At 40.0% G+C, this 27,615-nt stretch overlaps 1 protein-coding gene across 3 annotated transcripts in view; it reads left to right on the forward strand.

Annotated features, from left to right (window-relative positions):
* The window catches only part of DOK5 (docking protein 5), an 88,176-nt gene that overhangs the window by 16,673 nt on the left and 43,888 nt on the right, over window positions 1-27,615 (forward strand). The gene's annotated exons all lie outside the window — the stretch shown is intronic.

The following is a 27,615-nucleotide window of genomic DNA, read 5'->3' on the forward strand; positions in this document are numbered from 1 at the left end:
GTGTCAGCTGACTCAGGTTTTCAGGACTCGGGCTGTGGGGCTATGAAGTTGCTTTGTTGATATTCTGGGACCCTCTCAGGGGAAAGAGTCCCAGAGCCCGGGCTTCAGCCCAAGCCTGAACATCTACACTGCAAATTTACAGCCCCACAGCCTGAGCCATGTAAGCCCAAAATACCAATGGATTCCACTGGCTCATTGATTTCCATGGAAGTTTTTATATATGCATAGGATGCAGGATCAAGATCACTTTAATCACACATGGGCTCTACTGTGTGTCTTGGTTCCACCTGAACAGCTCTTTGATTACTTTGGTAATTTAGAGCCCAGATGGGGCTATAACTCTTATGTCATTACATCAAAGCACTAGAAAAAGAAAATACATTTTGATAGTTATGGGCTCTGCTTGGCAACAGAGCTGTGCCACAATCCATTAGTACGTCCAGTACTTCATGCCAAATGATCTCAATTACCATTCTGATTTTATTTGCTGTGAGGCAGAGCTAAAGTGCTTGTTAGTATGATTTAATGGACTATAATTCTGTCACTTTTAAAAAAGCAAAATGTTGTTATTTAGGGTCAGCTTGCTGTGACTCACTTGATGGCGTTATTTGCTATTTCATGAAAATAAATATCTTCCCTTGATTTGAGTCAGTCATAAATACGAGTGTGGGGGGAACCATGACTCACTGCACAGCTGTGATGTCTCAATGGGAAAAGAATAAAAAAGTGAAAGGAAGTAGTTGGCAGGGTGTTTGCTTTGGGAGGTCTGCTCCTGCCCCCATTGAAGTTAATGGCAAACCATCCAGTGATTTCAGTAGAAACAGGATTGGACTTTAAAAGTGAACCATTATCCTCATCGTGTGCTAATAATACTTAGCTCTCCTGTAACATTTGTCATCTATGGATCTTGAAGCAACTTTCAGTGAGCATAAATATTGTTAGAATTTATCAGACTGGAAGGTGGAGACAGGTGAAATGACTTGTCCAAGGTCATGTACCAGGTGATTGGCAAAGATGAGAAAAGAGCATTAGTGTTTTGACTTTCACTCCAATGTCCTGTCCATGGCACCTCATTGTCTAAGGCAGGGGTCCCCAACATGGTGCCCCTGGGTGCCATGGCACCCACAGGGGCATCTAAATGTGCCTGTGTCCTGGCTAGTGGTGGAGCATCTGCCGAAGGGCATCATCGAGAGGCGTTGCCACCGAAATGTTGCAGAAATCAGGCGGCATTTCGGCGGATGCTTCACCGCCGCCATGGTCTTTCGTCTGGTGCCCGCCAGACGAAAAGGTTGGGGACCACTGGTCTAAGGAAATACACTGCAATAAGGAAAATATTAGTACTAACGTTAATTAAAGGTCTGAAATCAACCTAGATCCCTTTTCCCATGAAATCAACATCCTTTAATGCTGATAATGTTAGGTGTTAGTCAATACCTACAGGCTTATATACACAAACCACTTGAATAGGTACTATGCACATGGTATTACTAAAGTATGTATTGTTGGGTCACCAGGCTAAATTATACTATGCTTATTCTTGATCACTTTTGCTGAGACATGATACCCCCGCCACATGTATTGCTCAGTACTTGGCCTAGGAAATACAGAAACTGTCAAAAGCTAGATGGACAAGGTACAACGTGGAAATAAAGTAAGATGTATGAATGCTTTGTATTAGAGAGTATCTTTGTGCTCCTTAATATTTGGAATTTAATATTCAGAATGAGAGCAGGGGAAAGTTCCAGGAGGCCTCAAACTCAGAGCTGGCACTAGCTAGCTAGCTAGCTAGTTAATCTTAGCGATGTGAACAATGCTCATAGACTCATAGACTTTGAGGTCAGAAAGGACCATTATGATCATCTAGTCTGACCTCCTGCACAATGCAGGCCATAGAATCTCACCCACCCACTCCTGTAACAAACCCCTAACCTATGTCTGAGTTATTGAAGTCTTCAAATTGTGGTTTGAAGTCCTCAAGCTGCAGAGAATCCACCAGCAAGTGAGCCATGCCCCACGCTGCAGAGGAAGGCAAAAAACCTCCAGGGCCTCTGCCCATCTGCCCTGGAGGAAAATTCCCTCCCGACCCCAAATATGGCGATCAGTTAAACCCTGAGCATGTGGGCAAGACTCACCAACCAGCACCCAGGAAAGAATTCTTTGTATAACTCAGATCCTACCCCATCTATCATCCCATCATAGACCACTGGGCATACTTACCTGCTGATAATCAAAGATCAGTTGACAAATTAATTGCCAGAATTAGGCTATCCCATCATACCATCCCCTCCATAAACTTATCAAGCTTAGTCTTGAAGCCAGATATGTCTTTTGCCCCCACTACTCTCCTTGGAAGGCTGTTCCAGAACGTCACTCCTCTAATGGTTAGAAACCTTCATCTAATTTCCAGTCTAAACTTCCTAGTGTTGAGTTTATATACATTTTGTTCTTGTGTCCACATTGATACTAAGCTTAAATAATTCCTCTCCCTCCCTAATATTTATCCCTCTGATACATTTATAAAAAGCAATCCTATTCCCCCTCAACCTTCTTTTGTTTAGGCTAAACAAGCCAAGCTCTTTGAGTCTCCTTTCATAAGACAGGTTTTCCATTCCTCAGATCATCCTAGTACTCCTTCTTTGTACCTGTCCCAGTTTGAATTCATCCTTCTTAAACATGGGAGACCAGAACTGCACACAGTATTCCAGATGAGGTCTCACCAGTGCCTTGTATAATGGTACTAACACCTCCCTATCTTTGCTGGAAATACCTCGCCTGATGCATCCTAAAACCGCATTAGCTTTTTTAACGGCCACATCACATTGGTGGCTCATAGTCATTCTGTGATCAACCAGTACTCTGAGGACCTTCTCCTCCTCTGTTACTTCCAATGATGTGTCCTCAATTTATAACTAAAATTCTTGTTGTTAATCCCTAAATGCATGACCTTGCTGTGTAAGATGTAAATTCTGTGAGTGTTCGCTTCCTGGGAAGTACTGACGATATATGAACTCTTTCTTTCCTATACGTATTGCTTTGGCTGAGCTTGGTTATTTGATCTCTTGAACATTCTTAATATCGAACTGCAAGTATAGTCAATTGTTTGGTTGTGCCTTTTTAGTTAGGGTGACCACCTGTCCTGATTTGGGTGGTACAGTCCTGAAATGCAGAGTTCATGTCTCAGTCCCAAGCTGAATGACTCTGGGACAGCATTTGTCCCATATTCCCTGTGGTGCCATTCTGTGCCTGGCCAAAGTTCAGGGGGCAGCGCCAGCCTTTTCCTGGTGGGGAGGGTGGGGACTAAGATGGGCTCTGAGCTTCCGGGGTGGGGGGCAGGGACACAGGTCAGGAACTGCTCTCAGGCATCCAGCACCTGGCCCAGGGCAGGTGGAGGGTCCGGGCTCCCCGCAGTGGCCCAGGCTTCCTGCCTGGTCAGGAGGCAGGGCCTTGGGGGGGGGGGCAAGAGAAGGGATAGGGTTAGGGTCACAGGCCCTTGCATGTGTCCGGCTTTTGCCTTTTGAAAAAGTGTTCACTCTTCTTTTAGTCAATATAGCAATCCAAATCCAGGTCTGAGTGAATTTTGCAAATGGCTCTGAGCCATGTTGGCTAAAACAAAACCTCTGATCCAAACACACCTGAACTTTAGGGTGTTGAACTTGAGAGCCAAATGTTGCGGCCTGAATTTATATTTGCCTTTATAAGTAGCTAGATTTGGGAGATTGAAATAAAGCTGTTGTCCCATTGCTTTAAGAAAAGCTTTTTACATGCTCTATGATTGTCATGCATCCTGTTGATCACTCATAATTATTAGGTGCCAATATATTTGTGGCCTGCATCCCATGTGTTAATTAGTGCGCTCCATGAATTATTAACAATGGCATGGACACAGCTCTTTTCCCCTCTAGCTTCTCCCTAATCAAACAAGCTGTCAGATATTTGCAATCCTAGATGGTCACAGCTTTATTCACAATTAACTGGTCCATTCAAGCACAAATTGTATGCCAATCTACTTGTGAGTTGGTCCTTGATTTTTTTGTACCTTGCCAGCAGGCAGCCTATATTAATGGCCTGATTCAGTAAAACAACATATCTGGCTTGTGTTCTGATGGAAACTACGACCAAGCTAAGGTAGCTGCACTGAGTCTGTTTCCTGTAGTTTCTGTGGCTTTACACAGAAGCCTGGAGTTTTCTTTGACTCAGATCATACAGTGTGACTGTTCACCCCATTTAATGCCTAGGACTGTCTTCGGGTGCTGGCACAGTTTAGATTAGCAGGGAAGCATTCCATCGTGAGTTCCCTTAATAACTAACAAGATGGAGCTTCTGTTTGCTGGAAACAGTCCCTAGTTCTAGAATACGCTTCCCTCTGTGACCCACCAAAGGCTGGATTTGTTAGCTTTTTCTAGGTATGCTGAATAGTTGGCCATCTTTCCCCAGGGAGGTCGCAGGTTCGTAGGTGAATGAGCTGGAGACAGATGATTTAGGTTGATGTCTGTTACAAAGTAGTTGGGTGCAGTGGCTGTTAGGTTTTGAGGGAAGAGTCCCTATTAAAGGGGGAAATTGTAACTAGAAACTTGATTTAAGCGTTGTTCAGAATCTCTAGATTTTTCTATGTTAAATTCTGGAGAGATAGGAATAGTAGAATAAAGCCTTGGATAATGACTGCTCCCCGCCATGCCAATCCAAAACATTGCTCCTCTTTTTAATCTGCATCCTGGACAGTAGATTTATTTATTTACTTACAGGAGTTCCTATGGCACTCATCGTAGAGTCTGAACATCTCACTGGCCCTACTGAATTCAATACCCATGTGAAGTCAGGAAGTATTTATCTCTGTTTTACAGATGGGTAAGCTAAAGTGAAAAGAGATTATGGCCTCAGTCTTGTAATGGAGCTCAGTGCAGGATCATGGTTTAGTGTCTTACCCAGGGCTTCACAAGGACTCTGTAGCAGAGAAAGTAACCAAATGTCCTGCATTTCATTACCATAACCCTTAAGACTATCTTTCCTTTTGTCAGCCCTATACGTCGTTCAACCTGGATAATAAGAGATCAAGCTGATTATAACCAAATGAAGGTGCCCTCCACTGATTGTTTGGAAGCATTCATTGAGGTGTCTTTACAATAAAATATCTTCCAACTGTTTTGTACATCAACAGCAATTCCAAGGAGATATTTTGCTTTTAAACTGGCTTATTAACATTTGAAGTGATGTGCTGCAAGGGGCTCTTGGGAGCTCCCAGGTGCCCTTTTAAAATTTGTCTCCAAACTGAAGGGAAGGTTGGAATCGTTTTCCTGCCTTTGAATGAGTTCACTACATTTTTGGATCCTGCCATGCCAGTCCTGCCAGAGATGATTTATTCTTGAGTCTTAAAAAATGTTTCTGATGAGCAACTTTTTAAAACCTTTTGGAATGCATGAGACTACACCAAATGTCATGTACACCTTCATCTTCCTACAAAATTTTACTCATACTTCCTTTTCCTCCACACAAACACTTCCTCCAAGCATCTCCAAGAATCTGGCAAATGTTAATAAGAGCACTGGACGGGAACTCAGAAGCTTTGGGTTCTATCCCCAGCTCTGCTATGGGGTTGCTGAGTGACGTGGGGCAAGTCACTTCATCTTTCTGTGCCTTAGTTTTCCCCTCTATCAAATGGGAATAATGATGCTTGCCTCCTTTTGTGAGAGCTTTGAGATCCACAGCATAAGATCTAGTTATTTAAAAAAAAAATCTGCAAAACTCCTATGAGGTAGGTGAACCTTTTCTTACATATGCATAAAGTGAACCCCAGACAGTCCAGGGCAACACAGTGAGTGAACAGCAGAACAATGACTAGAACGTATTGGTTTGATATTGGGACATAGTCAAGACACATATGTCAAACTTTGCTGCCAGAATTTCTGGTGACGTGTCTACTTTCTGTGGGTTAACACTTGGCTATTGAAACTCACTCCTTAGATTTCAAGCTTAGCTGATGCTGGACAAATAAATAGGGATGTGGAGTTAGTTGGAAACTTTTATCAAAATATTTTTACTCAAAACTTTTTTGGAGAGGAGGGAGAGTGTTTCAATTTTGACTGTAGATTTTGCTGAAATTTCAAAATAAAAAAAATTAAGAAAAAAATCATTTTGGAAAATGTAAAAAATGTTGTTTTCAAATTTTGTGGGTTCTCATTTTTATTTTTGCATGGTTTCACAATATGGCCATAATGTGGGGAAATCTCTTCTAGACAAAAAATTATAAGGTATGTGCACAATTGATTGAAAAACTATACTCCCAGTAGTTTTCAGTTGTTTGCTGCCAAACTGGGAGAGTGTATCTAGTGGGGTCCTGCAGGAGTCTGTCCTGGGTCCAATACTAGTCAATTTTAAGACTTGGATAATGGAGTGAAGCATATGTTTATAAAATTTGAGGATGGTATCAAGCTGGACGGGGTTGTGAGCACTTTAGAGGACAGGATTAGAATTCAAAACAATGTTGAGAAATCAGAGAATTGGTCAGAGATCAACAAGATGAAATTCAGTGAAGACAAGTATGAAATACTATACTTAGGAAGCAAAAATCTGAAAAGCATCTGGGAGTTACAGTGAATCGCAAACTGAATGAGTAACAAGGTGATGAGTTGCATGCATTAGAAAAGATGGAGAGTGCTCATAGAAGAGTAATAAAAATGATTAAAAGCTTAAAGAACCTGACCTACAATGAGAGGTTTCAAAAACTGAGCATGATTCTGAGACTGAAGTGGGACCAGATAAGTCTTCAAATATGTTAAAGGCTGTTATAAAGAATACATGGATCAATTGCTCTCTATGTCCACTGAAAGTAGGACAAGATGTAATGGGCTTAATCTGCAGTAAGGGAGATTCAGGTTAGATATTAGGAAAACCTTTCTAACACCAAGTAGACTTAAGCACTGGAATAGACTTCTAAGGGAGGTTGTGGAATCCTCATCATTGGAGGGTTTTGAAGAACAGGTTGGACAAACACCTGTCAGGGATGGTCCAGGTTTGCTTGGTCTTGCCTCTTTGCAGGGGGGCTGGATTTAATGACCTCTGTCACGGAGTCACCGGGCGATGCTCTGGAACTGCTCCCCACAAAGCCAGTCAGGACTTTGGGGAGCCTCCTCTCCCTTGGAGCAGACTTGTTCAGGGCAAGACGCTCACACGTCTTCACCTCCTGGGTCTCTCCTTGGAGCATTCAGCATTCTCTGCCCCTCCGTGCGCTTCCCACAGCGAGCCCACCCAGGCGGGGTCCTGGGGAAGCCACTTTGCAGTCAGACGTGACTCTCAGCCAGCCAGTAAAACAGAGGTTTATTCAATGACAGGAACAGGGTCTAAAACAGAGCTTGTAGATACAGCGAACCGGACCCCTCGGCCTTGTCCATTCTGGGGGCAGTGAACCAGACTCCCACATCTGCCCTCAGCCAGCTCCAGACTAACAACCCCCTCCAGCCCCTCCTCTCTGCTCAGCTCCTTTCCCGGGCCAGGAGGTCACCTGATCTCTTTGTCTCCAACACCTCCAGCTGGCACCTTTGCAGAGGGGGGCCCAGGCCATCAGTTGCTAGGAGACAGAGTGCCAGGCATTTAGGTGCACTGGCTCTTTGCTCTGCCAGTTACTTAAGAACTGCCCAGGGGACACTGAGGCACCAACACAGTATTCATAGAAAACATTAAGAACATTCCTAGTTCATCACAACCTCTCTCAAGGTCCCTTCTAGCCCTATATTTCTATGATATGCTCTGCAACTACTGGCACGTCATTCTGACATAACAGCTGAAATGTTTTGTTTTTAAAATCAATAATGGCAGCTGCTAGTTAGTACTAATTGCAACATCTGAAGGAGCAGGTTCTCTTAATGATTTTTTTAAAAAGAATATAAAAATTTAATATTCGAACCATATGGAATTGACATGTCATAACAGGCACTATTACTGACATGTCATGAAGTAATGTAAAATAATAAAAATTATAAAACCATCAAAGTTAAAAACAAAATTTTGAAATTCTGAAACTGAAATTTCAGAATTTTCATTTCAGTAGAAGTTCAGAAAATTGTTTTTGTTCCAAATTGGAATGTCAGTTGCCTGAGAATGGAAATGTGGAGTTTTGATCAGATTCTTTTGATGAAGGATGCTAAATAGAATTAATCAAAAATGTTCCACTGCCCCCTTAAAAAACACATGCATCATTTTTGGTTTTAGTGGAAAAATTTAAAAATGGGATCCTCTTGATATGATTTTTTTCTTTAAATCAAGTCACTTTAAAATTTTATTTCCTTTTGGTGAGACAAATCCCAGTCTTCTTTATACTGCTTCCCCCTATTTTCCACTGGGAAAAAAGAGAAAGTAGGGGGGAAAAAAATCTCATTTTTAATTTTTCCACCTTGTCCAGTGGGGGTAGGTTAGGGAGGGAAGAGATTTTTATTTTTAAAGCAAAAATGAAAATTATCCATACTTCAATACAAGTTTTGAAATTTCTTTGAAAAGCGACGTATGACAATATTTTTTTTCAGGAAAAATATATTCAACACCCTATTTCTTATTGAAAAAAATTTCACTAGCTCTGGTACTAAACATGTACAAAGAATTATCACTGTCTCGGTGTATTCCAATATCAAATGCTATAAGTTACGCTATTTTGAACTACTAGGTAATAGTTTCTTTTGTGTACACCTGTTACACTGATAGTGATGTTTCACTTTGACATCTTGGGTTAAAAGGCTTTCCCCATATTTGTAATGTGTTTATAATGTGATCAAAAAAGACATTACAGACATATCTAGCGGTACAGTGCTAAACACTTCAATTTATTGTCTGTTGGAGACATACACCTCTGCTTTATTGATCTGAATTCCTACTGACGTGTCTGTGGGAAGAAAGAGGCTTTAGATTCCCTCTGGAATCTGTGCAGTACAGAGCAATTTTCATTTATGCCAGATGAGATCTACAGAGAATTATATATATATATATATATATATATATATATATATATATATATATTAGACTAATTTATCCTAACCATTTTGGTCTGAAGACACATATGAAGTGAGCTTCTCATGAGATTTATTTTAATTTGTATGCATTTGTTTACCCAGGAAAGGAGAAGAAATGTCCATAGTCTTCTGTAAAACAACGTTGATTTATATGGTCATTACAGCCTGATCACTGTGAATAATATAATATATCATTTATGCTCATAACACAGTAACATTAAATAGGTATTACAGGAAAATAAAGTCCTCTGTACTGCCAAGTGCAGTTACATTTTATAAATAAAGTACAGTTTCAACACTCTGTTTGCCAAATCAGTGAACCAATCTGCATTTGCATGCTTTGTTTGTTAGGTCTATAACAGTCTGTTTCTGATTATACAATAACAATATCTTTTTTTCCCCCTTCAGTGGGAGGGTAATAATAGTGTTATGCTAAACAACCCAAATTGCAGCTGAAATTAGTTTGCAGCTGTGTAATACCTGCTACTTTTCTATTTAGTAATAATTGTATTTTACATTGTATCGTGTTTTCATCCTAAAGGACCACATAGTACTTCACATAGCACTGTATACATGTCTTTTAAATAACAAATGTTGTGGCTGCTGTGCCCAACAATGAAAGAATAAATTTCTCCAATATCTGCTTGCCTGTAATTATCTATTCATGCGGAAGTGCAGTGATAAACAATTCTCATTCAGATCAGTTTGTAATGAAAAAAAGAGAGTGTCTGTGTTCAGTTAAAAGGAGACCATCCTGCATTCTTAATCTAAGGGACATTTTCTCCAAAATAGCTGAGTCTTATATTATCAATGTACCAACCTTCATGTTTGACATTATCAGCATTCCCTGGCAATAGCTCCACCAGTTTTCCTATCACCATTTGTAACACATTAGAAGATGCTCCCAATGCTTTAAGGGAAGGGTATCTCTTGACTGCACCGCTGTGTGAATGAGCACTAAAAGACAAAAGTAGAAGTCAAAGAACCAGCATTTGGAATTCTATCCACTGTATATTCAAAAGAAAAAATCATTGCTTTTGATCAGAATAAAACTGCAAGTCCTGCTAGTTTAAAAAAAAATGCAAGTTAGCCCCTGCCATAAATAATTTGAGCAATCTGTCTAACTGGATGTATTATTCTTTTGTGGTTTGGGATTTTATTGGGAAAAATATTAATGACGGGAAAACACATGGAGACAGATCGTCAGATAGCGTAGGTGAGGATCTAGCCCATGGAGTTACACAGATTTACACCAACTAGGGATATTGCCTGATGCATTTTGGAAATAGCACAAAGGAATTTTCCATTACCATATTGACTGTCTTGTTCAGGAACTGAAAACATAATGCAGGTAGGTCCTTTTCGAAGATAAAATATTTAAACATAAATTAATTTGTGTTGCATACTGCCTAGGAATCCTTGTCATGGACCAGGACTCCTTTGTACTAGGTGCTGTACAAACTCAGAAGCTCGAATTGCTTACAGTCTAAGCAAAGAAGACCCAAAGAGTTGCAGTATGTTTAAGTCATATCAGTTTTATAGACCATGCATAGGGAAAATTGAGGATGTATTGGCTCAATCTATTTTTGAGAATTTACACCAGATTTTTCAGCTGGTGTAAATCAGAGCCAATGGAACTATATTAATTTGCACCAACTGAGAATTCAGTGCTTTGTGTTCAAAGTAAGGTGCAGTGTATTAATGAAAAGCCAAAGCTTCTCAGCCCTCATTATAGGTAGATCAGGCCTCAAATCAGTTAAGTGATTGGTCATTGGTAATTGGTGTTAATCGTAGGAAAAGTCCATTTAACTGATGCCAAGAATGCTAGTTATTTGCATCTTTGTTTAAACTGATCAGATTCAGTTCTTTCTTCAAAACAGACATGTTTATGTTTATATTCAGTGTTCAGTATGGATATTATTGTAATGCTGGGTGTGATATATTCTGCTGTTATTTGCAGGTGCAGATCATAGTGTCTCAGGCTGAATTCACAAAAATGTGCTTTAACAGATACCCAGTACTCATAAGTCAAGTATACATAAGCATGCACTCATGAAGATTTATCTCTAGATGACTGTATCCAAAATGTTACTGCACTCACAAAGCAGGTAGACAGTTCTCCTGGTCCATCAGAAGCCAACTTGTATCTGTGTACAACCTCACGTGGACAAACAAATGTCAGGGGGCTTCATATTTCAACTTAATTTTAAGTTCCAGGAGGTTGCACACGTGCAAAGCAAATAGATGTTTGCTTTTGAAAGTTTAGCACTTAGACTGAGTCCAGTAGGAATCTTTCGCCAACTGAATTCAATGGCAGAAGTCCGAATAAACTAACACTTGCCATGTTAGAACTCTGACTGATGCCATTTTGGAAATGTCCGTAAATATACTGTTTATGAAAGAACTACCTAATCTCAATCTGGGTCACTTTATTGGATTCCAGTTCACAAATTAGATTGGCCAATGGATTTTCCAACCTACTACGTCTCTCTGTCTGTGTTTTGATTGACTCTGTAGTTGGCAACTGGATCTTCCAGTGTGTGTATGTGTGTAATTTTTTTAAGCAGTTACAAAATGTTTAGGTTCTGCACTTTTAATATCTATTTACAGTGCTTTTCATCGGTAGCTCTCAAAGCACGTTACAAAAGAGGTAAGTATAATTATCCTCATTTTACATATGGGGAAACTGAGGCACAGAGAAGGCAGCAAATGTCCATGGTCATCCAGTATGGCTACGGTGGAGCCAGGAATTGTGTGCAGGTGTAAACTGTAGAGGTTGTTTAAAGAGGCTTCAGTACTCCCCAGTGCTACTACAGTTGACTGAAATTGCTGACTCATTTAATGTCTCCAAGGAGCAATTCCACAGTAGGTTCTTTGTAGCCATCTGTTCATGTGGCATCCCTATCTGACTTTGAATCCAAGAACAAATTCCTCCGCTATATTGTTTGATGGAATATGCTCAAGCAAACTACCTTGGAACCCAGTAAAATTAGCATTTTACATTTTCCTTTGTATTCTATGCGAGTTACACAGATGGCTTTGCAGATGGTTTTGGATGCAAGGAGTTTTCATGTGAGCTGAGTATGTTGGTGTTCATAGGATCAGATCAGGTTCCCTGCACACAGCCTGAGAATAGGGATATATCAGAGATTGGTCAACAGATAATAATCTCATTCCTATACTGTAGTTATGAAGCATTAATGGAATTGCTCCCCAACTGTGACTGCAGCCCATGGGACTCAGTAACATTTGTGGTATATGTGCATGGTGGGGGCACATTTCTTAGGGCTTGTGTACACAGGGACCATCACAAAAATTAATCTGGATTAATATTTAAAGTGAATTAGTTAAACTACATTGAATCCCTGTGTGGACACCTTTATTCAGGATTAAAATGGCCTTACTTCCAATGTGAATTAAGCAAAACTGAATTAAGACCACTGTAATTAGCATCCAGAAATAGGTCTAATGTGATTTAACTAATCCATGTTAAAGTCATGCCTTTAGTTAATTCAGATGAATTTGCTGTGTGAGAATCTCCAATTAAGCAGCATAGCTGCAAAGGATGGTAAGAGGCAGGATTTACTTCTTTATGCTACTAATCTCCAGAGTTAAAACTGGTGGTTACTAATTTTTTTTATCAATATTTTGAGTTTTGCTTAACATCTGCCAGTTAGAGCCTATTCCTTGGTACTAACTCTCCATATACAACATAATTTGAGAGGAATTGGTAGGGTATCCATCATCAATAGCATTAGTAGTGTAGGAGAGGCATTAATTAGGTTTCCACTTGTTTGTGTATTTGGCCTCACTGAACTGATGAATTCTTACCTCTGATAAAATGGAAATAGACAACAGAGAACTTTGATCATCTGTTTTAAGAAGGAGGCTAGATTGGACAGTCTACATACAAAAGACAACTGTTTTGCCTTTCAGTAGTAACATGCTGTAAATGCATGTAAAGGGTAACAGCTATTTAATGTTCTATTTAGCATCTTATTTTAGGGTCTACAAGGTAAATAAGGTTACATTAGGGTGTAGTGATACTAAGGGGGAGAAGTCACCCTTCTGCACACATTATTCAATTCTGTAAGTTTTACTTACTGTTTTACTTGTGTGATCCCAAAGTTCAATGTGACAACAGTGTGTGTGTGTGTGGGGGGGGGGGGGGGAAAAGAGTATATCAGTCTGTTTCATTAGGAGATAATGTATCCTATTTATGATATATTGATTGTCATTGTATTTGTATTTGAGCACTAACACAAGCTATATAAAGAGACAAATACATTGTCTCCTCCATCCTCCCCCACATAGGCTATGGGAGTATGCTTGGAAAACATGTCCTCTCTTTTCCTATCTTTGGGAAGAGAAACTAGGCTGTCCTGGCACTGTTATTGGGGGATAACTGATGAGTCTTACGTACACGTGTTGGTTTTTTAGGGTGCAGCCCAGAGCAGTGACTGGTTGTGTCACCACTTGTCTTGTAATCCTGAGTGCCTTAAAATGCCCTGCTGCTGTAGCTCCTTGTCTGGATGCTCCCAGCCAGCATACAAGCATGCAATAAGTATCTCTATGATAAGCAGGCCCGGTTTTGCAACTTTGAGTCCAGCAGCCTGCTTGTTACGCCACAGCCATACTCTGGTCTCCACCAGCCTTGGTTAATATTAGCCAAGTGACCCCAACACACCCACAATCCTGAATTTCCCTCCAAACCATCTGCCCTGAAATGTCCACCAGCCTTCTGTTGAAACACTTAGGGAAGTAATAAGGTCTGCTGCTTCTTTCAAGAGGCAGATACAGCAGTTTGTTGTGTTAACTGGTGTTAATCACTTCAGTTCAAACACAGTAATGGGTTTCTTTAGATTCAAAGTAAAACAAGTTTAATAACAAAGAGAGAGGATTTTAAGTGAGTTCAAGTGTAAGGGACAAAGTCGGAGATGGTTACAAGCAAATCAAAGTTTTAAAAATGCTTTCCAGTGGCTAAGATTTAACAAAACTACATTCTTGGTACAAGGTAAGATTCTCACCTCACTTTATTCTAGCAAGATGGCGGACCACCTCCTTGGTCAGGATCTCTTTTAAAGTCCAAAGTGCTCAGTTCCTTTGTCATCTTCAGTGAACAAGAGAGAGGGGCAAAGAACCCCACATTTTTATAGTCCAGTGAACTTTTGAAATGTACCCTTCTCAAAATCCAGTGCCTCTGCTCTGAGGAAAATTGCCAACGAGTCTGATGGAGAAGGTTCCATGCTGGTTTCTTCCCCACTGGTGCTTTTTACAATGCAAATTGATTTGTCCCTGCAGTCTCTGACATGCCAACGAATGGCCACTTTACTGATTGCCAGTTGTCTGTGATTACTCCTGAATGAAGGCATCGGCCTTGGCTTGGTCTGGAAAAAACACTTGTTTATCCATTCCCCAGACTTATCTGGTTCAAACACATTTTAGTTCCATATTTCCTTTGCATTTGAACAGTCCTTCGGGTGTTTACTGTACATGCACCCCACAAGAATATTAATGATCAGCACGTTGGTTTTCCAGTGGTACCTTACATGACATCTATTAGATGCAGATTGTGACATTAATGAATTGAGGCACACTGAGCTGGTCAGGGCAACTGAAACTCGCTTCCTGATATCAGGGAGCCCCTGCTTTCTGGCATTGCTTTTTAGGGTCACAACATGTCAGTCCCATTTTGGTTGTTGGCTCTCTATATTAGTGAATGAGTGCCAGTGGGAACCAACATACTTTCGCTATTTAAATACATATTAATACACACCAATGTAGGAGTTAAGAATGCCATCGTATGCAGTTTCTCTTGTGGCAGACACTGGTGTAGCAAACAAAAGGGTTTTATACCAAGGCTGCTAAGGACACAGGGACTCTAGAAAATTGACTCTCAGCTCACAGACTGAGGAACAGGGTCTGTGTGAATCCTGGCCTGGATAAACCAATCACAGAGTGTGCTGCAGACTACATTATGCAATAAAACATTAAAGTGTTAGTCTGTACATTAATAATTAAGGGTGCTCACTCACTATCACCCCATGGGAACATGTTATCCAGCATTCCTAGTTTATGAAGTGTAAATTCCAACAAAGTACCATTTAACATTACCATTTGGTTAGTGAAGTGATAGAACCTTGCTAGCTGCAGATTAATTTGTTAGTCCATTAATATACATAACTAATTGCCTTTCAGCAGCTAATTTTTGGGGCAATGATGCCCCAAAGTGAGCAATTTAAATGATCTGTTTTAAAACTTGCATAGCACCTTCCTCTGACTTTGACCAAGTCTGCTCATTTGATCAAGTCTGGTCACAAAAACTGGTTGCGAATTTTTTTGGGGGGTGCGCTGGAAAGTTTCATTAGAAAGTGCTGAGCTATAACTGATACATTTCTGTGAGCTTTCATTGGAAAGAATTTTCCTGGTCCAGGCTGGAATTTGTTTGTGGGGAGGTGGAGGAGGGAAGGGAGAGAGACAGATAGACTGACTTCCCTTTTCCCACAAATAGCCAGGTGATTAGGGTATTCACTTAGGAAATCCAGGTTCAAGTCCTTGCTCTGAGTTAGGCAGAGTGAGTACTTGAACTTGGGTTTCCAACATCCCACTTATGTGGTCTAACCACTGGGCTATTGGCTACTCTGGCTTGGGTGGATCATGGTGGGCCTTGAAAAATTACAAAGGTCTCTGGTTCATGCCAACTCAGAATGAGAAAAAAAAATTGAAACTGCAAAGATTTTTGCAGGATGGGAAACCAGTTTCTCCACCCAGCTCTGCTTGTTACTGACTGTAGTACCGTCAGAGGCTAATCTTGCTTGCCATGCATGACCATGAAGGTGTGAATTGCAGCGTGAGTAGTACATGGTACGTTTTATAAGTGTGGTTGAGGTCTGGTCTCTATTTGTAATTGCAATATGCTTTGCTAGATTGGAGACAGAGGGCTCAGCACCTTACTGGATCATACCTGTAAACCTGACAATACATAGCATTTATGATGATTAAAAAAATAGTTTTAATGTGGATGCGCTGATGCTGACTGTTCTAATGCTTTGAGTTTGTTTGGTTCATATCCTTCATGAAAATAACATAACAATACCAAAGCAGAGTTAAAACTCTTATTCGACATACCCAGGAAATTTGATACTTTTTCCATTCCCTTGTACTGATCTTCACAGCTCTGTCCATGAAATCACTTGTGATTTTGATACTATCTCATCAAATTCCTTTTTGACTGACTTCTTCAATATCATCTTTTTTTCTCTGGTTCTTAGTGGTCTAGTCAAACATTGAGCTGGGAGGAATTCCAGGTGCCTCAGAAGTCTTTTGTCTCAATGTCCGAATTTGACTTCAAGATTTCTTTAGTTGTGTAAAGCTTTTTGCTGTAGTAGCTCAGGTGTCTGAATCAATATAGAAATGTTAGAGTGTTGCTGTTGTTCCATTTTAATTTAAGCATCAGATAAATTATTTCTCTGAATCTGCACTTAGGGAGCCATCAGTGTACTGTTAGTTTTCCGTGTCCTCATTTTTTTTCTGCTACCTGTTTATTTGGATGCAAAGAAAATGAAGTGGTGAGCATGGATTTATTGATCTGTCTGTCGAGGTATTTATAGCTTGCTCATTGCTGTGGTACCTGAATTCCCAAAACATCTCCTTTCTCAATTATTTTTCTTTCAAATCTTTTGATCTAGTCACATTTCTCATAACTTTGGTCACTTTGCTGCATATTGAGGATTTCCAGAGAGCAGGCATATCTTGTGCCGAGTAAATATTACTTACATTATACATTTTTCTCTATCACACCCTTCAGTGATCAGATGTTGGCACCACCTGCCAGAAATGTTAGACTACTACTTCAGTGATTCTCAGACTGGGTCAGGACCCCAAAGTGGGTCGCAACCCCATTTTAATGGGGTTGCCAGGGCTGGCTTAGACTTGTTGGGTTCTGGGGCCAAAGCCTGATCCCACCACCCAGGGATGAAGCTAAAGGCCAAGGGCTTCAGCCTTGGATGGCTGGGCTCAGGTTACAGGCCCCATGTCTGGGGCTGAAGCCCTTGGGCTTTGCTCCCACCTCACCTCCCCAGGGCAGTGAGGCTTGAGTGAACTCAGACTTCAGTCCCGTCTCCTGGGGTCGTGTAGTAATTTTTGTTGTCAGAAGGGGGTCATGGTGCAATGAAGTTTGGAAACCTCTGTACTACTGTAGCATCGACAGACCCCGGTCGTCAGTGGGTGGGATCGAACTGGGGACCTCTGAAGCTTAGTGCATGAGCCTCTGCTGCATGAGCTAAAAGCCAAGTGCTTGTTAACTAAAGCTGTAAAGCGGACTCATTTTATCTCTCTCGCTGTCTCTGTGATCTTGGTGCCACTAGATGGGACAGAACACAGCACCCAGGAGGTGTGTGGGTTACACTACTTCATTCCCATGAGTATAGAACCTGTATTTAATGCTGTAGTGGCAAATGTGAAGTCAGCTAGTATAACTGCAAAATCTGAAAATACCTTCTGCTTTGGATGGGACATTAGAATGCCACGTGGACTTAAACATTCTTCGTGTCACAGAGGAGGTTCCATAACTATTTCTCTTGTTTCTCTGGGCTTTAACAAGATGGATTTTAGATATGCACATTCCTGTATGAATAATATATTTTATCTACTTCATGTTACACTCCTGATGTATTTGTAAATTGCTGAATATTAGAGTCAAAAGACTGTAGCAATGAAGAAGATAAAGTTTTATAGGGAAACCCATCCTATTTAGTAGAACAACTGCAAATGGTGTAATGATCTCCATTGATAAAGTTCAATCCATATTCTTGTTAGTATAGCTGGACATTTTAAATTCATTTACTTTCTCCATCTCAAATATTTAGGTAAAATTACATGGTTTTCTTGGCTGGAAAGATAACTAATAAAGACCCTCTCCTGTTCCAGTAGCAGGCTCTTTTTAACTTCCTCTGAAGAAGCAACAACTAAGTATGAGGTCATAGAATTGTTTGATAGATGTGTGGCTGAGGAGGCAAGTGCATCTAGAATAGGAGAGACACATAGGTACATATCAAACCATCTAAAATGTGCTGCTCTAATCATTCTAGCCAGCATAAGAAACATAAACTTTAAGGATGAAAACAAACTGGACACTAAATATTGTAAAATCTTAAAGCCAATATGCAAGACTAGGGTTGGAATCCAAAACAGATTCATAGTCCATAATCTTAGTGCTCTGCTCTAACCTCTGTTGACTGTTCGGTCAAAGGACCTGTTGCTTTGTAAAAGTCTATCGTCAAGTGACTCAAACCCTTAGCAAGCATTAAGAATAATTGTAATAATAACATTGTGTAATCTTTTTTAAGAATGGAAAGTTTAACTGCTTAGTGTTTAGTATAATATCCTATTGATCAGAACAAATGTTCTAACTTGAAGATGTACTAGCTGCATTAGTATGGAAAATATGTATATTGCAATATGTACTTGGAAATTTGCAACATATGCCAGAAAAAAGTGGATATGCGTAATGGTCCTTAATGTAAAAAGGGACTTTATAGATTGTTGACTGTCTATCTATAAAAGAATGTAAATTTGAGTTAATGATTGAATCGGACAAGACTGGGATCAGACTGTCATCAGCTGCAAGCTTTGGTTCCATAAGGACCAGGTATTGTATATCTCTTTGTTGTACATTGTTCTTAAATAAAAAAGACAACTTTTAGTAAGAAAGGCAATGAAATTTGACTGCCTTTTCTCTCTATTTTATTGTAACTGGCTGAGACCAGACCTCTCATCAATTTTTTATATAAAGCTAATACCACTAGCCCAGTATAATGGTTCTCATCTAGACTGTAAGGCTTTAAAAGAAGAGGTACTGTGGGACTTTTATTTTCCAGTTTATTGAGCTGTAAAGTTTCTGAACTGAAATGGTTGTTTCATTTGTAAGTGAGGTAACAAACCAGGATCAATACTCAAAAGATATATAATAAAAATCTCTAACTACTTTTTTCCCTACTTGGAAGCCAGTCTGGTTCTCCAACCTCTTCCCTCATTGGGAGAAGGATTTGAGGAGAATATTGTCTCAAATTGTAGGAGTTATATGGTTAAAATAGACTAAGCTTTTCATGGCAGGATCCCTCTTGTTTGTATAGCATGGCACAATGAGACCCTGTTCTTGACTAGAGCCTTTAGGTGCCATGGTAATACAAATAAGGGGAGATTTTTCTGAGGCAGAGAGGGGAGTCAGCTACTTTGCTCCTCATTGTGGCTATGAAAATCTTCCTCATAACAAATAATAAAGATGCTCAGAAAAAACAACAGTTGCAACACGTGTCCTAATTGCTAAGCCCAGGTAAATGCAGAAGAGTTTTTTAAAAGTCTTGACGTAAGATCTATTTTTGCTTGATTAAACACAGGGTTTTCATCGTGGTCACTCTTTAGACATCCTTGAACAATGCAATTCACAAATGCTAGTAACTCTAGTGTTCAACAGAACATGTTCTTGAATTGCCAATAAACTGGAAAATTAGAGAGAATTCTCAATAGGCTGTAAATGTGCCTGACCGATCTTCATTGGGGAAAGGAGACAGTAAAAGTTATTAGCAGAACAGAGCAATACTCAGAGGGAAAAAGGATAAAATGGAAAGCAGGGTAAGATTGAAAAGCAGAGGAAAGAAACGTAATTAGTCAACAAAATAGTCACTATCAGAGTTAAAACGGAGAATCTGAGGCTGCTTCTCATAAGCCACATTTGTATCTGGTGTGGGACATAGGTCCTGAGCAAAGTACTTAAGCATGCACTTAAAATTAAGCATATGAGTAATTTCACTGAAGTCAATGGGGTTAATCCTCTTCTTGAAGTTGGGCACATGCTTGTTGAATGGAGTTATAGGCTGAGATCTTCATAAGAGCCAAAGGGAGTTAGGCACCCAGTGACCAATAATTTCAATGGGAGCTGGATGCCTGACTCACCTTTAAAAGCTCAACCGTACTCTTTTCTATGTTAATATGCAATACGGGTTTCCTGCTTTCCATCTTTATGACGTGATTTGGTTTACATTAACGGTGTAGAGGTGTAAAAAATCATTTAACAGAAATTTCTGGTTACATCCAAATTGAAGGATGGGGATAGCTGGTGATACCTTTTTAATGAGGTTTCTGTGCACATACTGTTATCTGAGTTAGTAAGGGAAGCTGGTAATGCTACTTTTGATTGCTATGCTCAGTACAATCTCCTGTCTGTACGAGGGCCCTAATGCAATAGAACTGCATTATTATGGCTGTTAGCCTTAGAGCAGGCTCACAAGGTGGATTGAGTTTTCTCTGTGGCAGATGTTTTGCAGGTGTTTTTCACATGGATTATGGCAAATGAGAGGGGTGTGTGTGTGTGTAAATACTTAATAGGAAATGCATATTAATCGATTTCACATACACACGACTTTCAAAATAACAGGCCCAAAGAGTGTGCTATATTTTCTTAATGTAATTCCAGACTGTGTGAAATTCTTCCCTACAACCCAACCCCATCCCAGTTTGTTTCAGTCCAAAGATTTATCTTGAAGTCTTTACTCCAGCCAACTTCTCATTTATTTCCCTGGGAATTAGCCACAGTGAGCACTGTGGATTGGTTTCCAAAGGCCTGATAGAAAGCCCATTGAAATCTATGGAAAGTTTCCCATTGTCTTCAATGGACTCTGGATCAGGCCCCAAGTTAGTGTTTCCATCAGAGATGTCAGATAATTCAGTCAGGCAGAGTGCATAAATTGAATGCCCCTTGTTTCTTAAATGCGATTAACATTATTTGGTTTGGTGATCTTCTCCAGCAATGTTTTCTTTTATTATTTGTAATTACCATAGCGTATGGACCATGACCCTGTTGTGCTAGACCAGGGGTCAGCAACCTTTCAGAAGTGGTGTGCCAAGTCTTCATTTATTCACTCCAATTTAAGGTTTCACGTGCCAGTCATACATTTTAACGTTTTTTGAAGGTCTCTTTCTATAAGTCTATAATATATAACTAAACTATTGTTGTATGTAAGTAAATAAGGCTTTTAAAATGTTTAAAATTAAATTAAAATGCAGAGCCCCCCCAGACTGCTGGCCAGGACCTGGGCAGTGTGAGTGCCATTGAAAATCTGCTTACGAGCCACCTTCAGCACCCATGCCATAGGTTGCCTACCCCTGTGCTAGACACTGTACAAAGAGTGTAAAAGATAGTCCTGCTCCGAAGAGTTTACAATCTAAATATCCTAATCCACCGCATGAAATAGTTCTGCCTGAGTTTTCTGTATGTTCTTGTTTCATAACATGGCCTCTAGTTCTTGTCTTCATTACCTGCCTGCCCTTGTATTTTGTTAGGTTTAATCTGTGTAGACATCTGTTGGTCATAAAATACATATGGATCCATTTATGAATTTTTCTACACTAAGCTGTCCTACATCCTATATTTTACTACCATGAATTTGGGCTTTAAATTGTATTAGTGTGTATATTCAATCACTAGGCTTTAATTCAAACTTAGATCAAAGGAAACTAGAAGACATTATCTTCAGTAGTACTTTTATATTTCTTCCTAACCTTTTAAAAGTATCATAAAGATGTCTGCTTAATGTCTGAGATTTGGAAGGTTATCCTAAGTAAATTGACAGCTTAATGACTTGGTCCCATAAACTCTGAAACTAAGTAATGTAGAAAATTACTTACTAACCTCCTGCTCTCATCCAGAAACCATCTCAAACATTCCCAGATGTAAAGTATAAGCAACATCTGAGACTCTTTCAAGTAGAAAGCAGCACAAAGTAAGTGTTCTCATTGCAATGTGACACCAGAGCTAGCCTGTAAGTAACTATTCTTACGTTTAACTAGTAAAGCTTATGGTACTCAGGCAAGAGCACTATGATAATAAATAACTCTAGACTTTTTCCTTCCATTGTTCTTTGCAATCAACATCCTGCTGTGTCAAAAGCAAGATCTGACCCAAGAAGACAGTCAGATTTTCTGCTGGTGCATATGGCTACCTTCAATGTTAGGCAAGTCTTGCATGCAAATAACAGTGGTGAATTTGGCCCCTTAATTCTTATTGCGTCTGAGCTGTATTCTTTGTTCCCTTAGTTAGACTTAGGGTGTAACCTGCCAGGCTCTGAAGATTACTTAGAAATACTGTGCTATAGTTATGGAGTCTGTATAATTGCACAGTAAACAGATCATTTTGTTACAAGTGTGTATCTAATACACACAAACATTTCATTTAAAAAATGTAGTGGTGCTGACCTTACTGCCTGATCACCTCATGAACAAACTTATCCTCAAAACACTTCTGTGAGATAGGAATATTTTATCATTCAGTTTTTACAGATGACGAAACTAAGGTACACAGATGACTTGCCCTGGATAACATGGGAAACTTGTAGCTAAGCTGGCAAGAAACGCTGACTCTCCCGATTCTTATACTGGCACCTTAAGCACAAGACCATCCTTCTCTGAGGCTGTTTGCTTGGAAGCATCATGAGAAAGTGATGGATGTCTTCAAATGTTTTCATTTTCCCCATGATCCATTGCGTATCTGTCAGTAGCATGCATAATAGCTGTAATTTATATAGTGGATGTTAAGAACGGAGTACGAATAAGTGGATCCAAAAGGTTTCTGAAATACTGCATTGTGAAAATGAGTGTACTTTTAGTGACTGAATCTGAATCCACATGCTCTAGAATAGTTGGGGAGTTTCCATAATCAGATACACTATCCTCTAAATATGTGTCCATAACTCCCAGTGGCAGAATGAGAGAAATCAAGAACTATGTGCCCATTCGATCATGTGATAACATGACAATCTCCTCTGACACACAGCAGATTAATGATCCATGTAATGTGGCATCATGTCTCCACTGGTGGGATCTATTTGAGAAAGCACTCCTCCCCACTTCATCTGATAGTGCACCTCAGAGAGCATAGACAGTGCCAGAATGCAGATCAGACAAGGACACCTGGAGTGAAATTGTGCTGCACTTTTAAGAGGTGAAGTGCAGGACTTGCAGCCTAGAGGGAGGATGGACTAAGGTGTGATTAAGCCTTTTTCACACACTCTTGGCCCTAAGTTGCAATGGTCTCTGGTAGATAGCCCTGAGGGCCTCTCAGATAAAGCAGCCTATAGGCTGCAGAGCTGCCCAGAATCTCTGGGCTTTGCTACATTTCCGCCCCCAGCATACTTTCCTGCTCCTGGTCCCACTCCCATTATGCTGGGGTGTGCTGGAGTATCCTTAGAAGGCAGTCTTATAGCTGTCTTTTGCCTGCACCGGGGTAATCAACCCCAGGTAGAACCAGACAAAGAAGCAGGAACAGTGTCCTGCTCTGTATCTTTTGAAGCACTAGTTATTGTCCATGCTGGCGGTAGAATAGTGCACTAGATAAACCCAATGATTATGTTTATAAATAGTAAAAGTTGTTGTCTGTAAAGTGCCATCCACACCAATGGTATTATGTATACAAATATACATACAAGATGACAACTACAGAGCATCATACTCAGGATTTATAAATGTATAAAAATTATTAATATTACTGACTTAAAAAAGAATACCTTCCCAGCTGTTACACTCAACAAATAAATACATTTCCCTTGTCTGTTAACTTTCCAGATTCAAATAATCACATTTAACCTTTATACTTAATCTAATGGCTATTTTAATAAGGCAGAAATTGCTCATCCAGCTTCTGGATCCTCTAAGTCTGTAACTCTGCTTGTATTTGTCTAGCTGCTGAAAACAATTTCATCTCAAGAATGCTGCAGTTGCTGGCATTGCTCTGTGTTTTTAAGTGATGCACACTATTGAATTGATTACAATTTAACTCTTCTCTTCTTCTTAAATGCTGGTCGTGCATTGATTGTGCACCCAAAACTGCCACTTTGTTGGTGCAAGGTATGTAGTGGTAGGAGGCTAGTGAGAAGGAGGTTACAGTAATCAAGACAGGAGATGTTATTGGTGTGAACAGGAGTTTTGAGCTGTCTGGAGAGAAGCTAGGATAGATGTTACAAATTGTGTGGAGGAAGATTTAGATACAACCTGAATATATGTGTGGGGATGAGGATGGGAACAAGGTTTGAAGATGGCATCCAAGATGATGTGTTTCAGACATCAAGGATGTTAATAGTGACAGAGTGGGGAATAGAGATCTCAGAGGGAAAGAGCAGGAGTGGGGAAGAGGTCCAGGTAGTCCTGGTCTCTCTGGTGAAGGTGAAGCCCTGGATGGCTCCAGTCTTACCAATGGCCTCCACCTTAGGAAATTTCAGGTTGAGCCACTGCACCAGACACCCACAGGGAGATTTTAGAGAGAGAGACTGAGGTTCAGGATTGGATGAGGAAAATAGATCTAAAAGTCATGAGCATAAAAATGGTAGTTCAAGCTGTGTGAATGGATGAGAGAGATGGTATGTAAAGAAGAGAAGGTGGGGCCTCTGTAACCCATCATGCACGGTGGCTGAGGAGAAAGAAGATACTCACCTAAAAAGATACTGAAGGAGAAATCCGAGGTTGGAGGAAAACAAGAAGGGGATGGAGTCAAGGAAGGAGAAGAAGTCAAAACATGTGTCGCCCACCTTCTTGGAAACAACAGAGGGTTCAAAGAGTGGGAGGAAAGAATAGAGATCCTGGGGTCTGGCTATAATGGAGTAACTAAAGACCTCTGAGAGGATTTTGGTAGTGGACAAGGGTGAATCAGGCTGTCTACACTACACATCTTACATCAGCACAGCTACTGCACTGCAGTGTTGCTTTTATAATGCTGTAGTCTAGACACTGCTGAGCACCATAGCTAGCTCAATTGAGGGGTTAAGTTTAGAACAGCCCTCACACTGAAGAGGGTTGAGAAGCAGTTGTATGGAACCAGAACTACTTTCCCACCCCAAAGCCGGGACCTCACTCCACTTTCTTTCTGTTTAAGGAACTTACATGGCTCCCATATCTGAGCACCTTACAATAATCTTAAGTACAGTTATCCTCATCACACCCATCTGAGGTAGAGAAGTGCTGCTGTTCCCATTTTACAGATTGGAAACTAAGGCACTGACAGTCTGTGACTTGCCCTGTGCCAGACAGTTGGTGGCAGAGCAGGGAGTTGAATCTGGCTCTCCCAAATCCTAGATTAGTGCCCTAATCACTGGACAATTCTTCCTCTCATGCCTACTTCCTTTCTTCCTTCTTTCTTCCCTGCTCTTTCTCCCTCCTGCCCCTCCCTTCCCATGTCTTTCCATTTAGCTAATCCCCATCCTAACAGAACACTCCCTTGAAGTGTAGAAAACCCATGGCACTAACATGATGCTCTCAGCCCACCACGTTTTTCACTCTACTTGTGTTACTTCCCCCTCCCTTACCATGTGCCTACTTGTCTCTAAAATGTAGATAATAAACTCTCAGGGGCAGGGACTATTTACTAGTCTGTGTTTGTAAAGTACCTTGCACAATGGGGCCACAATAGTTTTGAATCCTAGAAATGTGGGGCTGGAAGGGACCTCAAAGAGTCATCAGATCAGGCCCTCTGCACTGAGGCAGGACCAAAGAAACCTAGACCATCCTTGACAGGTTTGTCCAACCTGATTTAAAAACCACCAGTGATGGAGATTCCACATCCTCCCTTGGAAGCCTATTCCAGAGTTTAACTAACCTTACAGTTAGAAAGCTTTTCCTAATATCCAACCTAAATCTCCCTTGCTGCAGATTAAGTCCATTATTACTTCGCCTAATTTCAGTAGACGTGGAGAATAATTAATCATGCTCCTCTTTATAAAAGCTGTTGAGAGTAAAAGTTGAGAAATTGAGTTACAAGTCCACCTAATTTAGGCTTAATCAATTTTTGCCTTATTTGTACAATTTCAGATAGAGTTGTAGTCACTTAGTCCGGCCAGACACACATTTATTCCAGGCAAATAATGACAGACAAGACAGAATTTATAAATGGACCCAAATTACCACATCTGGGGCTCCGGCAAGTTCTTCCATCTTTTATAATAATCACTGCTTTCTGTTCTCCCTTGGTCTGGTCCTTTAGTCTTGTTCTTCAGTTTCTGGTCTGGTGGTCCTCCAGTTTGGGTCCATGTTCACTTAGGTCTTTTATACATTTCTACATTACAGATTATTTAATCTTTATCCCATTGGTTTTTAGCACATCAGCCCTTTGGATTTTAGGTAACCTGTGTATTACACATGTGCGAGCTTCAGTTACTCATCTTCTGTATTTTTCCTGCTGGGTTTGCAGTTTGTGGGTCAGATTGTTTTTATCACTGTGCCCTGGGTCTTCCTAGAAAAAGTGTTTGTTTTTAATTTATTTATTTACCATTTCCTGTTTGTGACTCTTTTTTACTTACATCTTCCAACACAACGTTATCTTCTGTCAGCAATAACATTGTAAGCAGATTAGCAATTCCATGTAAAAGAATTGCCAAAACCATGCATATGCTAACCAAAACCATGGCTTGTGTTAATTCATCTGTACATAATTACAAATCATTAAAAATACAGCTATCAAAGCTCTTAATCTTATCATTAATAATTCTTTATTTTCTGTTTGAGTGTTATGAGTAAATATATGTTATTCTGTGCTACATTTAACTTACTATAAAGGGGAAGGGGAGGTATGGAAAACATGATTCTTTCATATCAACATTCCTTGTCATCTTTATACATGTTTTTTTTCATTCAAAGTCTAGTTTTGTTTTTGAATCATACAATTAGAAATTTTCTTGTGACTGCGTTTTGAGGGGGGGTGTCACAATTTTAGGGCTTTGATAGTTAGTTGCTTAACGTATTTGAAAACTCTTCATCAGGTCCTCTGCTCAGTCATCTTTTCTCAAGACTAAACATGCCCAGTTTTTTAACCTTTCCTCGTAGGTCAAGTTTTCTAAACCTTTTATCACTTTTGTTGCGGTTGTGTGAATTCTTTCCAATTTAGCCACACATTTCTGAAAGTGTGGCAATTTTGGTTGGCTCCCAGATGCTATCATAGTACAATTAATGATAATCAGTAAGTGGCACAATTGAATTTAGAGGTGAACAAATTACGGGGAATAGAGCAGTAGTTGGAGAGACAGGTGGGTCAAGGTTGGGTTTATGGAGCGTTATGAAATACTCCTTCAACTTCCCTGGTGTCCTGTTAAGCAGAAGAAGAGCTCAAAAATAAATAAGTTCAGGTGAATACAGTGAACATGTGGGAATGATTAATGGCTAAATGCTGGTAAAATTCCCGTTGACTTCATTGGGAGCAACTTTTGGTTCTAGATTCCAGGATAAATGAATGATTTTGCCTTTGTGTTGTCCAGTAACTTTTCAAATCCCTTCAGAAACATAGTTTTCTGTCTTTGTTACAGAAAGCTCTGTACCTGCCTGTCTGCTCTGATGAAGATTTTATGAAGTTGCTATCTGAAGTGCATGTAGCAAAACTGAATCCTATGTCTATTTTAATTACTCCCATTACAATAATGCAGTATATCTAAATAAAAATCATTCAACTATTCTCTCTGTAGTATTGATCCCCTGGGAACTGAAATTATCTTGCATTAGTAAGTCCATGATTTACATCCTTTTCCCTCTAGTGGCTAGCATTAAAGAAAATGTTCAGACAAGTATTTGGTCTGAAACTTTTTCTTCATGC

Source organism: Gopherus flavomarginatus, chromosome 11, assembly GCF_025201925.1.
Source record: "Gopherus flavomarginatus isolate rGopFla2 chromosome 11, rGopFla2.mat.asm, whole genome shotgun sequence".
Lineage (NCBI taxonomy): Eukaryota > Metazoa > Chordata > Testudines > Testudinidae > Gopherus > Gopherus flavomarginatus.